This window comes from Sturnus vulgaris, chromosome Z (assembly GCF_052056855.1).
Source record: "Sturnus vulgaris isolate bStuVul1 chromosome Z, bStuVul1.hap1, whole genome shotgun sequence".
Lineage (NCBI taxonomy): Eukaryota > Metazoa > Chordata > Aves > Passeriformes > Sturnidae > Sturnus > Sturnus vulgaris.
The window spans coordinates 22,483,265-22,491,645 of record NC_142283.1 but is presented as its reverse complement, the minus strand read 5'-3'; the positions used below and the strand labels follow the sequence as shown (position 1 = coordinate 22,491,645).

Genomic DNA, 8,381 nt, shown 5'->3' with positions numbered 1-8,381 from the left:
AGAAATTGTTTGTAAAATAGTTGCTTTTTTTCCCCCCTTTAATTTATTTTCTTTTTTATGCCCTCCTCAAAAAACACAGTATATTTTAGCTTGAAAAGGTATGTTTCCCTTTCCTCATTGCAAGTCCTTGGTTTTGTACTAGGCACAAGACCTAAGCAAAAACATCTATGCAAGAAAAAATGCTCTTTACTCTCTGACCAAAATTTCATGTGATTCTCTCCAGAAAAGATTAGTTGCTGAAGTTTTATTTTTTTAATGTAATGAGATCTAGTGTTTTTCTTTGTTTCAGTACAGAATGATTGCATTCTTCAGTAGCATAGACTATTATTATTAGTTTATTCCATTTCTCATGATCAGTCTATTAAAATGCATTATTATGGTTATGCAGAATCGCAGGTTCATTTTATTTTATATTGAAGCTGAATAATTTTTCTGAAAGTTCACTAGCTGTGTCCTCTGAACAAGAATATGTTGCCTGCAAAAATAGATCAGTGAGGAAAGAAAAGAGATTTCGTGAGGCTGTGTTTATTGTTCAATAAATCACAGTCACTATAAGTGACCTGCTGACTTCAAGTTCTTTAGGTCAAGGAACCCTTTGCTATTCTGCAACTTCACCTCTTTGCTGAGCCTCTTAATCAAAAGTGTAAAGCCAGAGAGAACATCAAACAATCAAGAGCTGGATGATTGGATTGGTTATTTTAAATGACTACAGCTATGGTTGTGACAGATTTGAGGATAGATTGCATCATCTCAGCCTCACTAAGTAGGTTGAATAGGTTGAGCATTTTGTGAAAAACAGCTCCCCTTCCTCCAAAAAAAAATTTACATGAAGCCATCACTCAAGGTACTTTGACAATTAATTTACTACACATGTAAAAACTGCAGGGATTAGAAAAAAATTTCCAGTATTGTGACACCTCAGCTTTGCTATAATAGAAATTAAAGATAATTTTTAATGTCTTTACTATATTAACATATATTTGCTGTGCTTTTTTATTCAGGATTATATCCTAATTCAACCTTGTAATTTGTATTGGTTCCTGTGATTTTATCTGCGCTGTTAATGACATATTCAAATATGAGAGGGCTACAAACCAAATCAAGGCACGAAGAAATTAAGATTGATGCAGATTCTCTTTCTCTTCTCCATGTGATCTCCATGATAGCAAAAATCACAATAGAAAACAAGGTAAAACCAAACCCAACATCTGGATCATTGCTCTGGGATTATTTTAGATAACCAGCCAATAACATAAAGGAAGCCATGCTGCCTTTTACTGGCATGGAAGCAGTCTTTTCCCAGTAAAAATCTGGGAAAATCTGGGAATTTTTACATCTGAAGACAATCTAGGAGCATATTAGAAGCATGCTACTTACTGAAGTATCCATGGGACTGCCATGGGATTTTGTGAGTAAAGAGCCCTTGTGCTTAGGCTGTGGGCAGAAAGGGAGCTAACCAGCTAACCTTATTTAACACAGAAAAATTCTAAACTCAAAAGGTGCCAGCAAACAAAGGAAAGGGAAGAGAAAAGCCACACAAGGCTTAAATTTTTTCCATAATCTACAGTATAACTTGTTAATACGTATCATGTGCACAATGCATTTCCTCCATTAGAATTTAATTTGGGGTGAATTAAGGCCATACAACCATGCAAGGCTGATAGATAAAAAGTATTTTTGTAGCCGCAGAAAAAAGTAAAACAATGATTTTAAAATCAACAACCTTACTTAAAAGCTTGCACAGAAGATCCAGCCACTAAACCCGATGGAGAATCATGATCCATAGTATGAAAATGTTCATAATTTTTTGCTTTAGTAATTAAATCTAGACAGGAAGCATCTCTTGAAATATTTTTAGATGAAAATGAGCTCTTGAAGAGAGGAATCTTGCACAAATCAGCCCATTTTATAGGGATATTTTAAATTATTTTTCCCCTAAAACTTATAGAAGATACTTCTGTCTTCTTTTTTCCTCTCTCTCAAACAAACAAAGAGAAAATTAAGAGAGATCCAAACAAACATACAGACGTTGCAAATATGGCTCAGTGTATGCATTTATTGCACTCTTTTTTTGCTTGATAGAACGTCTTTTTCTAATGAAAATTTTAATCTACTACATCTATAATTACTTTTATGCTATGGGAAATACAGAAAACTATTGTCCTGTTATAAGGCTAATGAAAAAAAAAAAAAAAAGAAAAAAAGCTAAATAGCTTCCAGAACAATTATTTGATCTTCTGTAGTGTGTGCTTTAGGCTAAAATGTTCTTGGCTTCCTAAAAAAAAAATAAATTCCAGGTTGAAAACTCTGCATGACTATTATAGTTTGACTCATTCTATTGAGGCTAAGATTATTTTTTAAAAAAAATTATTTCTGTGACTTGTTGTGCCAATATAAACAAATACAAGTTCCTTCCCTGGTCATTTGCAAACCTATTTGGAGAAACTCTGGAGATGAGAAGAATGATTGAATGCAGTAATGTCAGAGGGGAAAAGAAAAATAGAAGCATAATAGATGAAAATTATAACAGGCAAGATGGGAGAGGGAGAAGACTAAAGACTGGAAAAAGTTTAAATCCATGGAGAAGTATTGGTAAAATTCATCTGCTGTGGTTGGTGGAGAAGACAACATTGGGGAGAAAGATAGTGATAGAGCTACAGCTATAATGGATGGCCCAGGCTTTACTAATATCCTTTTCCAAGACAGCTCGTGTCTCTAAAGTTATGTTATCTGTAATAAAATTAGTTTAAAAAACCCAAACACTAAGGTTTGTCAATGCCTTCTTCAAAGACAGGACATATTGAGTGTGAAGATTTTGATTCCTTTCGTGATAGAATGTATGTTCCTCTTCCCTTCCTATGTCTTTGGTCCAGTTACAACCGTATTTGGTAATCTAGGTCTTCTACACCATTAGTTTTCTGATGTCCTTACTTACATGAATAGGAAATCACCTGTGGCTATGTTCAGATATCTGTGGTCATTGTGTCATGCCTATGTAAGTGATGCAGATTTAGAGCAAAGCAGCTACCTGTGGTTGTCCCCTGACTAGCTGGTCAGGGGATTGTCCTCAGGGCTGCCATCAGGAAATACTGACAAGTAAAATAAAACCCCCATCTGATGCACTGGCTTGTAGCATGTCTAATTTTTAGGGACCTAATTATTGTTGTGCAGTATTTGGGGTCTATTTTCACCAGACATCTGGGCATGTTAAGCACACTGCATTATATTGGTTAGTCCAAAATGCTGTCAGATCCCCTGCAACCACAGAATATGAGGTTGGACAAGCTTGCTCTAAAAATGTTTTGCTGATTGTCTTTTAGCAAGTATGAAAAGAAGTAAGTCTGAGGATGGGGAAATTGATGCTGGAGGTACATGAAGGTCAGAGTGCAGCTTCAACATCTATGTGTCTTCAGGTCAAGTGTAGCTTAGTTTTGTGGTGTTAAGTCGTCAGACTTGTTTTAACTGGCAGAGGCTTTTTGGTGCCGAGGAGGCAACCTAATCAGTGTGTGCAGTGACTTGGATGCTGCTGATGTCTTGTCTACTAGTTTGGGAGCAAGTGTCCACTTTATTTGGACAAAAAAACCGTGAAAAACCAAACATTAAAAACTGATGCTATCCAGCTTTCCTGGTCTTTTGCACTTTACTATTGGATTGATTCTTCCTCAGATCTCAGTGAACACAATTAGAGACAAAGTAAAGAAAGCAGCATGCTGCTGGTCCTCAGTGCCACTAAAAAAGTTCAGCAGACAAGTTAAAAGAAAAACATTAGCAGACCTGAGTCTCACCCCTTCTAAATCATGCACCAAAGAGTTTCAAGGTGGTGGACCCCAGGACTTTTCTATATCATAGACTGGGCCATCAGCCAAAGGACTCCTCTACCCGCCACCCCTTTAGACATTTGGGTCTTATTAGCTCATGACAGATTATGTGGGCTTGGTGATATAATCTCATATAGCATGACTCAATACAATTCTTGTTAGAAAGAACTTTCCTCATATGTGCAGAAACTTGCCTTGAATGATTGACTATCCCTGTTGGTTGTAAATCAGCAGGCAGTCTGCTGGCCGATTTACCTGAGTATTTTCTCAAATACAGTAGTTTTGCACAATTGTTCTACCATGGTGTTCTTGTGCTTATGTAAAAGGTCATATAATATGAAAAATGACAGAAACTGACATACTTTTCGCATACTTAAGTGATATTTTTTCAAGTGGAACAAGGGGTAACTTAGTAAACTAATTGCTGCTGTTTGACACACACAATGGCAGTGAAATAATGCTGAAAAAGGCACTAAAGGTTCTTTGCAGTGGAGCATGGTTACTGCTTTTAGCTATGGTTTTAAAGTGACTTCTGAAGAATGAGTCCACATCAGCTGCAATTTTGAAATTCTGTCTTAGTCCACTAGATGGTGATCCTTTTAATCAGGATTCAGGAAACTAAAAATTACTCAAGCCATCAACCACAAAATCCCTGGCACTTGAGTGGGCAGAATAGAAGAAACTTCGTTATAATATGGCATGATTTACATCATAACTTATAAAAAGTATTACAAAATACCTTTAAGAAATTGCTTGAGCAGAACAGAAGCGTTTCCTCAGTATCAGTGGGAGTTGTTAAGACTCAGTGACCAGAAAACCTAAACTTGATCTCACTCTCTTCTGACTGCAAGAGTTGGCAACTTCCAAGCTGCAAACACCTTTTGGAAGCTGATAATGACAACTACAGCAAGGCATGATGATTGTTTGAGGCTACCTCCAATGCATGATCATTCAAGCATATTTGATTTTCTGCAGACCACAGACAAAATTCCATAAGTAATATTAACACAAGACAAAGGCTCAGGGTACAGTAATAGAAATGTTTTATTAATCAAATATATTTACATTTCTTCATCTTCTTTTTGAATGTGTGCCTGTTATTTTCATTTAAACACAATGTAATCTTTACATTTGATATCACAAGAATACAACTACATGCATGACTTAATTGGTCCTTTACAGTAAAAAAGAGGCAATTTTATGAAGTTTAAAAAATGCAAGCAAACTGTTGATCTTTCAGTGTCGTTATTATCTTTATTACAACACAGGACCCCTTCAGCACACTCTACATCTATAGGGTGGATTTATGGACTTTTTCAGATTGACTTGATGATGCTCAAACTTCCAAAATCTATGAAGAAAAAAAAATTTCATGCAGTCCCAGATTATATTTTCTGGAATCTTATCCCCAGAAAGGACCTGCATGGAACAGAATACCATTCCAATTGTAATTTCTAAATAAATCAGAGCAACTTATCTACTCTTAAAAGCGATGAGGACTTGATTTTGGACATTCACCTATTTATTTGTTTGAAATCATACCATTTTTTCAGCTATAAGACAGCATCACATAATGCAATGGCACCATACAAAAAATAAATATTAATTTAAAGGAGAGATAATGTTACCAAAAGTAAAAGGCATACACAGAATTTCTTGTAAGTTTCTAGTATATAATGTGCTGTAATTATTATATTATTCCCAATTTAGGTTTCATTCATAGGAAGAAAATCAAATTGTATTTAAAACTATCATCTTTAGGGGCTATAAGTAGGTTTATAAAGGACCTAAGTCTTTCTGAAAGGTATAACTCTATGAACATATAAAATTTAATTCCACACTGAAAAAGAATCAGAACTAGGCACAATTTTTAAATATGATTTCCAACATGTTCAGGGTTGGACAAAAAAAAATTAAAAAATCAAAAGCTTGTATTTTTTTTACCAGACTACAAAACAGAGATGCCAAGTGCTTCAGAAATTCTGAAATGGCAGGCACATAATCACTACATTTTAAAGATAATCATATTACACTTACTGCTTCAGATTACTGTGTGCAAACACATATTGTATGCATAATAGACCTAAATGTACAGTTGTTCTGCTGATATGTGAACTGAAACTCACTCAGCATTTGGGAAGCCCAGACAGGAACTGAATTCTGTTTAGCCCAAACCTAGAATGTATTTTAGCTTGTTCACATTGGTTTTACATTTGCCATACTGTAACAGAATGCCAAATGTGGTGCTTGAGAAAACACCACTATCAAATGATGGGTTTTCACTGTATTGCTTTTGTATGCTGCCAAATCTGTTGTGAAAATGCAATGTATAAAATAATACAATAATTGAAATTGTGTTTAGGCATATGGAACAACATAGTGATTTACACTAGAAAGAATTATTTGGAAGGAAAATAAAATAAGTTCTGCAGACATACTACTCTAGTGCATTTTTAAAAAAATGCATTACAATATTGAAACAATTGACCTTTACTTCACACCCATTCAGCAGAATATTTAGACATGTTTAGATGAAAACATACAAGTAAGCCTACCTGTAGTCAGCAGGGAACTTGCAATATCTGTAAGCACGTACTTAGGTACTATTTGCACTACAGGATTCGAATACAGTGGAGTATTCACTGCCACGAACCTCAGCCCTGACCATGGGAGCATGGTTAGATAATGCAACAGCACAACTCACTGATCTAACATAGCTCACATTTGCTTTTCAGAGCATGACATTTTCCCACTTACTCCATTTACAAATTTCCTGATGTCTTGTTCTTTTTTTTTTAACTGTTTGCTTGCAGAAATGATCAATAGATACTGTTCAAATAGTTAACTTAAAGTTGGTGCCCCGCCAGAAGGTTACTTTACATTAAGTCACTTAAATAAAGGAAAATGTGAACTACCAGGCATGAGTGTCTGAAAGGTTTAGGATTTTATTTTGGTTTCTTCCGTTTCATTAACCTTGCTAGGAACAAAACAATGTTCAAATAGTCACCTTTTAATTACAAGTCTTCCTACCCAGCTTCCCATGCTTTTTTGAACCTAAAAACAAACAAACAAACAAACAAACAAACAAACAAACAAACAAACAAACAACCATATTTATATAGTAGCTAAGAGTTTCTCATAGTTTTGAGGATAGAATCAGGCAGGTGACAGAATCGCCCACTCCCCATACCTCTGCACTCAGAAATAGAGCTGAAAACTCATAGGGATGAAGCTTCTTTATGAGATAATCTGGTATTTGCTAGAACAACAATAAAAAAATCTTTTTCCCCACAATGTTTTTTACATTTTTAATGGCCAAACACAAATACTCCTGAAGTAATTCCCTGCAAAGCTTTGGAAACTCCAGATTCTGCAGTGTAGTTTTTACCATATAGTAAATGAACATGCAGTATGGATGTTGTAGCTTTTAAACTCCTTTTAAATGCATTTGAATTTTACTGTAAGCTCTTTTTCTGCTTGAGCTCTTTGCAGAATTCATAAATGGTCTGAACCTGGTGTTAAATTTGTAGCTGATTCTGTCTAGCCCTTTACAGAACTGGATACTTTATTCTCTACATATTTAAAGTCATCCCCATAAATGTGTTTAAAATATTTAATATAATCAACTGAGCCCTTATGAGCCACTCAGCACTTCAGTTTTGGTGCAAAACTGAATTATTCTGTTTAAATCCCCATATTCTCCACAATTTTATTTTGCAGTTTTACCTTATGATAAAGCTCAGACTGTTTAGGTTTTGCTTCTTGGTGGCTGTGATTTTGTTTATTTTCTTTTTTTTTCTTTTTTTTTCTTTTCATTTTTTTTCTTTTTTTTTTTTAAATTTCTTTTTGTAACATTTTTATCAATCTACAGCTCTAGCACTGAGACAATCAATATATAAACAAATGCTGCTGGTCTCTAAAAGTGAAAACATAACTTGATTAGACAAAATTGTGAAATCTGAAATACATCATTGAAATAAAGCACGGAAAAAAGCCAATATGGAAATTGTTAATTCAAACCAATGCAATGACATTTAAGCTTTTTACATTTGTGGTGGGAATATTTTGGCTTTCCTTCATTCACTGCACCAGGCAAATCTCCATGAAGTGAATGCTATGAAGCCTCCAGGAAGTTTACAAAGTATCTGTATTCAGATTTATCATTTTGTTTTGAAGCTCAGCCCAATTGTATTGAAAGCTTCATCTAATAAAGGAGCATTTCCAATTTGATCTCGATAAAAGACTAAAAATATTGATGGACTATAGTTTGGATTTCTGATCGGTTTTCCTAGAAATCAACATGACATTAAATCAGTTACCCAAACCAAAAAGTATCTTCTCGGTTTTCTGCTCCTTGTAATATGATTTACACATGGACTGGAATATTTAGTGTTGAAAATACTTTCTACCACCTCTGTCTTTCATAGCTATTAGACTGAATTTGGAAGCTCTATTATTTTCACAGTTTTCCTACTCATTTCTTTATATAATGTATATTTGCAGATGTACAACATTCAGTTGTTTTACTATATTTTCTTTTTGGTTTTGGTTTTTTTTCTTTCC

The 8,381-nt window shown here is 34.7% G+C and overlaps 1 protein-coding gene across 1 annotated transcript in view; it reads right to left on the bottom strand.

Annotated features, from left to right (window-relative positions):
• Positions 1-7,593: 7,593 nt before the first annotated feature.
• PRDM6 (PR/SET domain 6) overlaps positions 7,594-8,381 on the bottom strand; it is a 76,321-nt gene continuing 75,533 nt past the window's right edge. Inside the window, exon 7 of the mRNA XM_014874403.2 lies at positions 7,594-8,381. This exon is cut by the window's right edge and continues 747 nt beyond it. The gene's annotated coding sequence lies outside the window, so the exon portion shown is untranslated.